Source organism: Panthera leo, chromosome D1 (assembly GCF_018350215.1).
Source record: "Panthera leo isolate Ple1 chromosome D1, P.leo_Ple1_pat1.1, whole genome shotgun sequence".
In the NCBI taxonomy this organism is placed as follows: domain Eukaryota; kingdom Metazoa; phylum Chordata; class Mammalia; order Carnivora; family Felidae; genus Panthera; species Panthera leo.
The window spans coordinates 115063332-115073263 of NC_056688.1; the positions used below are offsets into that span (position 1 = coordinate 115063332).

The 9932-nt window shown below is 57.9% G+C and overlaps 1 pseudogene; it reads left to right on the forward strand.

The window, feature by feature from the left end:
* Positions 1 to 1465, forward strand: LOC122199817 (annotated as a pseudogene).
* Positions 1466 to 9932: the final 8467 nt, after the last annotated feature.

Below are 9932 nucleotides of genomic sequence, written 5' to 3' on the forward strand. Positions count from 1 at the left end.
AGAAGCCCAGCACTTTGGGGAACTTTCCAGAACGCTCGCTGAAAAGCGGAGGAGCGGCGGCTGCCCGAGCTGCGCCCAGCAACGCGCTCCTTCCCGCTCCCCCACACCGGCCTCGGCCCCCTCACCGGCTGTAGAAAATGGTGAAAGAAACTACTTACTATGATGTTTTGGGGGTCAAACCCAATGCCACCCAGGAAGAATTGAAAAAGGCTTACAGGAAATTGGCTTTGAAGTACCACCCTGACAAGAATCCAAATGAAGGAGAGAAGTTTAAACAGATTTCTCAAGCTTATGAAGTGCTCTCTAATGCGAAGAAAAGGGAATTATATGACAAAGGAGGAGAACAGGCAATTAAAGAAGGTGGAGCAGGTGGTGGTTTTGGCTCCCCCATGGACATCTTTGATATGTTTTTTGGAGGAGGAGGAAGGATGCAGAGAGAGAGGAGAGGTTAAAATGTTGTGCATCAGCTCTCTGTAACCTTAGAAGATTTATATAATGGTGCAACAAGAAAACTAGCTCTGCAAAAGAATGTGATTTGCGACAAATGTGAAGGCCGAGGTGGTAAGAAAGGAGCGGTAGAATGTTGTCCCAATTGCCGAGGTACTGGAATGCAAATAAGAATTCATCAGATAGGACCTGGAATGGTTCAGCAAATTCAGTCTGTGTGCATGGAGTGCCAGGGCCATGGGGAACGGATCAGTCCTAAAGATAGATGTACAAGCTGCAATGGAAGGAAGATAGTTCGAGAAAAGAAGATTCTAGAAGTTCATATTGACAAAGGCATGAAAGATGGCCAGAAGATAACATTCCATGGTGAAGGAGACCAAGAACCTGGACTGGAACCAGGAGATATTATCATTGTTTTAGATCAGAAGGACCATGCTGTTTTTACTAGACGAGGAGAGGATCTTTTCATGTGTATGGACATACAGCTGGTTGAAGCACTGTGCGGCTTTCAAAAGCCAATATCTACTCTAGACAACAGAACCATTGTCTTTACCTCTCGTCCAGGTCAGATTGTCAAGCATGCAGATATCAAGTGTGTGCTGAATGAAGGCATGCCAATTTATCGTAGACCATACGAAAAGGGTCGCCTAATCATCGAATTTAAGGTAAACTTCCCTGAGAATGGCTTTCTCTCTCCTGATAAACTGTCTTTGCTGGAAAAGCTCCTACCTGAGAGGAAGGAAGTAGAAGAGACTGATGAAATGGACCAGGTAGAACTGGTGGACTTTGATCCAAATCAGGAAAGAAGGCGCCATTACAATGGAGAAGCGTATGAGGATGATGAACATCGCCCTAGGGGAGGTGTTCAGTGTCAGACCTCTTAATGGGGCCAGTGAAGAACACTGCTGGCATTTTGTATGCAGTAGTGAACGAATGAAGGACTATAATCATAGCTCACTACTTGCTATTATTGTTTTTGTTTTAATATTCAACTATAGTAGTGTTTTAAAAGTTAAATGAAGAACAAAAAATATAAAAGCTCAAAAAAAAAAAAAAAAAAAAAAAGAAGCCCAGCACTTTGTGGCTCAGGTGGCCTGGGGGCAGGTCAGAGCACTTAGCAGAGCGGCTCTGACGACGTGGTCCAACACCCCGTGCCTGGGGCTCGCAGGGGGCCCGAGTCAGCAGGACTCACCCCGCCCGGGGAAGGGCCCAGCGGCCCTGAGCTTCCTCAGCCACACAGGTGATTGCCTGAAGGCCCAGGCACCAGGGGCTGTGAAGGCGGCCGATTCCGGCCTCTCTCAGGCATAGCTGGTCCTGTGAGCACAGCACATGGAGCCACAGATCTGGGTGGCGTGTGTCCTGGCCTCAGATCCCAAGGTTTCCCGAGGCCCGAAGGACTCACATTCATGGTGGTAAATACTGAAAGTATTGACAGAAATGCTCTCGTAAAATACCCTTCCAGGGAAGGGAGAGAAATCTGCGGGTTTCGGGACGACGCCTGTAAGTCTGTAAAGGTGAACAGACTGCGGAGAACTCCACCACATTCTGTTTTCTGAGGGCTGACGGAGAGGTTGGGGCTACGGGACTGTCAGCCCAGGCAAGAACGACTCTCCGCTCCTTAAAAACAGGAGCTGCTGGGAATTTAAGGCCCAGAGGCGTTGGCTAGGGGAGCATCAGGGAGACAGAGCTGCCCCCGGGGCGAGGACATCAGGGCCTGGGGTCCCCACCCTGAAGCCCTGGTCTGACAGGCAAGGACCTGTGTCTGGCCGATCCCAGGAGCAGAGGCCCAGGCTGGGAGAGGAATCTTCCCTGCAGGGGCCTGAGGACGGGGGTGGGGGTGGGGGTGTCTGCTGCCCCAGACAGGCGCTGTGAGCCAGAGAGGCCAGACGGAGGCCAGGGGCATCTGGGACCAGCCCAGAGAGAGCTTGGGAGGCCCTGACTCCAGCTGACCTGGCTGTGAGTCTCTGAGAACTGTCCTCACCGAGACATCAGAGTATCTTTGGGCCACAAGACAGGCCACTGGGGCTGGGAGGGCAGATTCCCAAGGTGAGGACATGCCCGTTCCTGCTTGTGGGATTTTACCTGGGGCGCTCCCGGTGGCTTTGTCATCCTGACCCCCTCCACAGCGTGGCCACCAGCCCCCAGTTAAAAGGAGTCGAGGCATGGGGCACCTGGGTGGCTCAGTCGGTTGAGCGTCCGACTTCGGCTCAGGTCATGATCTCACGGTCGGTGAGTTCGAGCCCCGCGTCGGGCTCTGTGCTGACAGCTCGGAGCCTGGAGCCTGCTTCGGATTCTGTGTCTCCCTCTCTCTCTGCCCCTCCCCCGCTCGTGCTCTGCCTCTCTCTGTTTCAAAAATAAATAAAAACATTAAAAAAAAAAAACAAGGAGTCGAGGCAGCCTGGAGACAGCGGGAACGGGAGGCCCGCCTCCTGCTGTACTTTGGCCTCACGGAGGACGACGGCTGGGCAGGGTGCTCTGGAGCTTGGAGGAGGAAGGCAAAGGGAGCAGGGTCCAGGGTCCGTGGCCCACGGAGGCCTCGTGCTCTCCCCAAGACAGGGCAGCATGGAGCCCGACACGGGTTCCATCCTGCGACTCTGGGATCATGACCTGAGCTGAAATCAAGAGTCAGACGCTCAGTGGACTGAGCCCCGCAGGCGCCCCGTAATGATTCAGTTTGTAAAAATGACGTGTGTTATAGAAAACACACATTTCTTGAGGAAAGCAAGCTGAGGGAAGAAAAGCGTATCCCTCCATTCACAGTTATATATATTCAACCTACTCTTCAGTTATTTTAAGGCATTTTCACTCAGTTGAGACAAAAAAATGCATATGTGTTTTTAATCTGTATTTTTTCACTTAACTGTGTAACATAAGCATTTTCCCATATGCTCGTAGCACTTTGAAAGAATACTTTGTAACGGCTCAGAGGTGCTTTCTCAGACGTCTCCCTGCAGTTGGACATGTAGGTGGTTTATAATTTTTGCCTCAAAGGACAGATTCATATACATTGTCATTATTTTGGGGTTTTTTCCTGAGGATAGTTTATAAAAAGTTAAGTTAATAAAGCATAAGCAGTTTTAAGGCTTCCGATTCTTTTTGCTGAATTGCTTTCCCAAAGGGCTGTGCCAGATGGGACCGGGTGACGAGATCGGCCTTTATCTTACATCCTTCACTGAGAGTAGGACACCTGTCCCTGTCGGGCCAGGCATTCCTCCCCCACCTGGGCTGGAGACGCCTGCAATGACGCCTGTGTCAGGGGAAATCTATTGGTTGTTTTAACATGATGCGAATGTAAATGCAGACAGACCCCCCTGCGCCGGTGGAGTTGGAGACCAGGAGGAGACCGAGCCCAGGAGCTGGCTGGCAGTGTGGACCATGAGTTCGCATTACTCGTGCTCAAAAGCCCTTGCCTCTGTTCCCTGAACTCTAATGGGCCATTTGAGGCCCGTTGGCCTGCGCACACTGCTGTGTGACCCTAGCGTCCTTCTACCTTCTCAGGAAAAGTGATCATAGTTCCCAGGCAAGGTATTGCAGGAAGTCGTGGGCAAGTGACCAACTATGTGACAGGTGGAGCGCCCCTCCTTCACTTTCCTCTCCCTGCTGGCTTGAATGTGGCTGTGATGCCTGGTGGTTTAGCAGCCACTTTGAGCCATGTGGTGAGACCAAGTGTTTACAGTGGCAGAACAACAATTAATACTAGTCCTGGACTGACCCTGCCACGGGGACTCCACGGCCTCAGTCTTAGTGCACGTGTCTGGGTTTGCGCCATCACACCTGCACAGGCTCTGTGCCGCTAGGTCCCTCTCTCGGTCCCTCTTTGTCACACTTTGGTCCTGGCCCCTGCTGCTGTCACAGCCTGCCATGGGGTTCCCGAGGCAGAAATGTGGGTGAGATGGAGCCACATAATCCCAGAGCGAATGTGTGTCAACGCTGGGCCTGGACCACAGGGTCACATGGGCTGCATGAGGGTGTGCCCTGACGCTGTGGGTGCTGCCTGCCCCCCGTGACCTCAGGTGCCCACTAATGCTGTCCCATGTTTCCACGTGCCTCGCCCTGCTGCAGTTCCGCCCCGAGTCCTCAGCTTCCGAGCCGGGTGCCCCACGTCCCTGTTGGGGGCACTCTGCTCTCTGGTGGCCCAGAGCCTTCCCCAGCTGCTGCCCTAGAACCACAGGATCCATGCGGCCCGGGGCCAGCGTGTGCCCTCGGGATCCCAAAGGTCCTCGCCTCTCCCAGTTGGGGTCCACAAAGCAGGGGCTCAGGGCAGCAGTTTCTTCTTCATCTTCAGTCCTTCCTGCCCGTTTCTCCTCTAAGGGAACAAACACTGGACTTGGGGGTGGGAGTCAAGGGCTGGATGCTCTGGGGGCGGGGGGCTGGGGAAAGTGTGTCCTGGGATCTGGAAGAGTGAAGCCTGGGATAGTGGGGAGTGCTCGTGTGCTCCACTCATGCTGTACCCCAGGAGGGAAGTGCCAATCTAACTCATAGGGGAACCCCCCTGCAGGTGAGGGCAATGCCCTCAGGTGGGGGGAGGGGTCCCCACCCGACCAGGTCCTCAGGAAGGTGTCAACACCCCCCCACACACACACACACACAGGGAGGGGTGTGTCTTCCAGCACAGGAGTGGCAGCAGAAGGATCAGCCAGGAGAAGGAGGAAGAAGGAGGGAGGGGTGAGTCCCACGCGGAAGTCAGGTAGGACGCGCCCAGCTGCCTTGCTGCCACACTTCGGTCCAGCTCTGCGGGCACCGCGATCGCTAGCCCCTCGCCAGACTCTGGGACCGGCATGCAGGTGAGTCGGCCGGGCGGGGTCCACGCTTGTGGCCAGGCCACGCCCACCCCGTGGGCCCCTCCGGCCAGCCCTGCCAGCCTCACCTGGAAAGTGCCTGTGGAGGTTCCCTGGAGCCCTCAAGGCTGAGGTGAGGGTGGCCAGAGCTCAGACGGAGCCCCTGGGTTGGCTGGGGGTTGGAGCGGGACAGAGGGCAGATTTCCTCCTGCCCAGCCAGGGATTCTGGGGACCCCAGGGCCAGGCCTTTAGTGCATATGTAGGGCCTACAAGAGGAGAGCTTGTCCATCCCTAGACCTTGCAGCTCTGCCCTGCAGAGGGAGAGGGGGCTCTGGCCTCCAGGGTGGCCGACTGGGCCCTCTGCTCCCTGGGAGTCCTGCCCCAGGCGGGTTGGTGGCCGGCTGGGGGATGTTGGACTCTGATTCTGGGAGGCAGAGTAGGAGGCTGTGGGGGTCCCAGGGAGGTGGGCAGGAAAACATCCTGGGAAGACATCGTTTCTCCCCTCTGCCAGGGAAGGTCATCCGGGCCTGGGCCAACGACTGGGTAGCTCTGGGAGGAGACCCATGCCGAGGATGAGAGCGAAACCAGCCTCCCACTCAGCCTCCCTGGGGCTCTCCCAGGTGTGGGCCAAGCAGGCGGCCTCCTGCCCCACCTTTGCCCAGGGCCTCCTCGGCCCTTCCAGAGCCAACTCTGGCGCCTGGCTGCTCAGGCTAGCACACGGGCACACCTTAGCCTGACCCCAGCTTCCTCTGCCAGCCCTTTCCCCTCATGCCAGTCCCAAGCTGGGGTGAGGGAGACACTTGGGGCTGCCTAGGGGCGGGTGGGGAGGTGGCACGGGGTTTGGCTTAGGCTCGAGAATCAATGCCTTGAAAGGGACGTACGCAGATGCAGACAGCAGGGAGGACTTGGTGGCCCCAGCCACGAGCGGGATCTGAACACACCCTTCCACTCCAATCCCGTCCATGGCTCCCCATGGCCCCAGCTGCCTGAGCAGCTTCCATAATCCCTCTTCTGCCAACCCCCAGCCTCACTTCCTGGCAGCTCCCTTCTTGCTCTTTATGCTTCTGCCAAGCTCAAGTGCTGAGTTCTGAGTCCCCGGGAATACTAACTACCAAGTCCTTGTTGATGCTGAGCACTGAGTCTCTGGGAGGTACTGAGTACCAAGTCTTTGGATGTGCTGAGTACTGAGTCCCTGGGAGGTGCTGAGTACTGAGTCCCTGGGAGGTCCTGAGTACTAAGTCCCCGGACACTGATTGCATGCTGCCCCTCAGGGCCTGTCCCTACATGTTTCCCTCTCCCAGGAACGCTGCCCCTACTTTTTTGCCTCCTGCCAGCCTGTTGCCCTACAAGGCCAAGCTCCGGGCCGCCTCTCCAGGCCCCCGTGTCTACTTACACCGCACATCACCCCCAAGCCTGCTCTGTAGCAGGTTGCATCATAAAGGGTCTGGGGATGGGTGGATGGACACATGCAATGAGGAACTGACAGAAGACAGACGGACAGCTGAGGAGGTGGAGGGGAGCTGGGGGGTGCAGATGACTAGCTTCAGAAGTTGAAGAGAGAAGCAGGTGTGGGGAGATTCGCTCAGGAAGGGTGGACCCAGGGCGTCTGGGCTGAGTAAGCGAGGGTGGGCTTCTCTGTGTTTGTACACTTGAGTGGGGGCAGGAGGATCCCCTGCTGGATGATGGAAGTCCAGGATGCCCATGGGGCCCAGGCAGAGGTGTGCTGTGACCCCAGGGTGAGATGTGCCACGGAGAGTGAGGGGCGGTCCAAACGTATTCCTTGTGCAGCTGGGGTGTCACCCGTGTGTGCTCCATGTGGCCCACCTGATCAGGAGCTGGGTGGCAGTCCCACCTGCACAGCAGTGTCCTCAGTCTCACTGGTGACCTAGAGGCCAAACTGGGAAGGACTTCCCCAGCTCTAACTGTTCGTGTCCTGTGCTGTCGGGGCGGGAATGTCTCCCAGGAGTTGTGGTGTCTCCAGAAGTTTCCTCGTTTGGAGCCACTCTGGCCCGTGTTACGCCGTGGGCCCTGGCCCACTAGGTGTGCGGCTCGCCGGGGGTGGAAGCTGGAAGGACTAAAGGGAGAACAATATGGGTCTCCGAGCCTGCACCCCTCATCTGTGCAGGGACTTGCCTGGGGTCTGCACATGGCCGAGGCCAAGTGTGTAGGGACAGCCCCTGTCTCTGCCCCGGGGGCCTGGGGGCCTGATGGGCACACGCAGCTTCCTGGAGGTGGAGCTTGCTGAAGGTGGGGGCGACTTCACATAAGCCCAGTCCCCACGTGTGAAGGCCTGTCACCCTGGAGGACAGATGGACCGATGGACAGCCTCGTCCTGGAGGCCGTGGCTGTGGCTGTGGCCCACAGAAGGGACTTGCATCCAGTGAGTGACCTCAGGGATGGTGAGCCCAGAGTGCATGGGAAGCAGATTCTCAGAACCTGGTCCCTGTCTGGCTGTGGGGAGGAGGACGGCCAAATGGGAGGGGGGACCCTGACCTGACGGCTCCTGTGGGTGCCTGCCCATTGTCGGGGGTGACCAGGCAGTGACCTGGGTGGGGGGGATCTCTGTCCAGTGGCGGGAATCAGATACCTTAGGTGCATCACTCCCCACTGTCCAGCTCACACGCCAGGCCCCCGGGAGAGGCCGAGTCAGCCTTTCCCAGTTGCTCTGGGCAACTGTCCCAAAGCCGTGCAATGTCTCTGGTAGGGGAAGGTGCTGTCCAAACCGGGAGCTGTACCAGGCCCAGCAGCCTCAGTTTCTGGGATTCAGTAAGGGCCCCCCGCCAAAAGCCTGAGCTTTGAGGTGCCTCTAGGACAGTCCCTCCTCCCCAGGCTCCATCCTCCTGCTCGGACCCCAGTGTTCTGCCCAGTCTGGTTTCCCCGTGCTAACCCTTCACCACCTGGGGTCCCATCTCCCACCCCTGGTTGTCCTGCCTGTTCTTCCCACTGAAGCTGGGGTCTCTCCTCGCAGGATCTGCCAGAGGCGCTCAGTTCGGGGTTGGGGGTGGACAGGGAGAGCCCCCTCCCGCGTCTGAGGTCAAGCACACGAGGTCCCGTCGGTGCACGGGTCATCGTCCAACACGGCACTTGCTGAGCCTGTGGTGGGCGAGTCACAGAACCCGAGGCTGATGACCTGGATGTCCCTGTTCCCATCCAGCTGAGACTTCACTCTCTTCCCCGAGACAGAGGCACGTCAGCCCAGGGGCTCTCCCCGTCCCTGCAATTCTGTGAACGGCAGGTTTCTCCTCTGGCCCAAGATGGGACAGGAGTTTCAGACACCGTAAGCCACATCCGAGCGCTAGAGGCTTGTTGTCTGTGTTAGCCCAGGCTTCTGAGATGGACACGGGGAGAGTGGGGCCGACCCGGGTCCCACCCTGGGGCCAGTAGTTCCTGGTGTGCCTGGGTGGGGTTGCAGGTTTTGAAACAAATAAAACACAGATGCCCAGTTAAATTGAATTTTACACGAAAACTTTCTTTTTAGGTATAAGTGTGTCCCATGCAATAATTGGGACATACTTATACCACAAAGCATCTGTCGTTCGTCTCGGATTCAACTGGGACCGGGCAGCCTGCATTCTTCCTGACAGCCCTTCAGGGCAGACTGGCTGGAGCAGTCCAGGGAGGCTTTCTGAAGGAGGCAGGTCTTGAGCTGGGTGGAAAGTGGCCGTGGAAGGGAAGGGGTAGGAGGTGGGCGGACCGGCAGGGGGAAGGCCTGGCAGCGGGCAGGGTAGAGAGGAGGGTGTGATGTGGTGCCAGACAGCCACGGGCCACACTGAGCTCGTAAGCCAGGAGAAGGGCGGCAGGGGTGGTGGGCTGGCAGGAGGCCACGGCAAGAGCCCAGCAGGAGCGAGGTGGGCGCTCTGTGGGCCCAGCCCCCAGGGCGTCCCCCGCACCCTCATCCCTGGGAAGCTGCAGGGTCCCTGCGCCTCCCCGGAGAGCTGCCGGCTGGGAAGCACGCTTAGGGCCACACTGGGGTGCAGGGCGCGTCCCGCAGCCAGGCCGGAAGAGGTGGGCAGTCTTGCCTGAGGGCGCACAGGGTTGGCAACCCAGGCTCTGGGCTCCAAGGCCAAGGTCCCCTCCACCTCTCAGCCTGGAGCTCCCCCCTTGGGACCCACTCTGACTGTCTGCCCTCGTCGCCCGCCTCCCGCACCTCCACTCCCTCGGCTGCCCGGCCCCGGGGCGAAAGGGCCCAGGTCTGCCTCGCAGCCTGCTGTCTGTCTGCTCATGAGGAGTGAGTGAGGCCTGAGCCCGCCCCCTCCCCACCTGTGCACGTTTAGCGCCTCTGTAAAGATTCCTGAGGTGTACAGAGACAGCACGAGGCTTCTCGGCGCCCCTCGCCCTGCTGCTCCGATGCCACAGCCCCGTGGCTGGGCATCTGGCCAGAACCTAGAGCCCGACACGGGCACCTGGACTCCGATGTCACCAGCTGCCCCACTTGTGTCCTTCCTGTTCCCGGGTCCTTGCGGGATCCCACGTGGCACTTAGCCTCACGTCTCCTTGGGCACCTCCCGTCCGTGACGTTCCCTCTCTCCCTCCTTGTCCCTGGCCATCCGGCTTTGAGTCTGCTCAGGCTCTGGAGAAAGTCTGCTGTTTTCTCAAGCTCACCCAGGACTCCGTGTTTTGGGGGTGGGGGGTCCCTAACAGCTAACCCATACCACTGTGACCTAGACCTTCATCGTGTAGGGTGGGGGCCGCCGCTGGGCTCCTCTC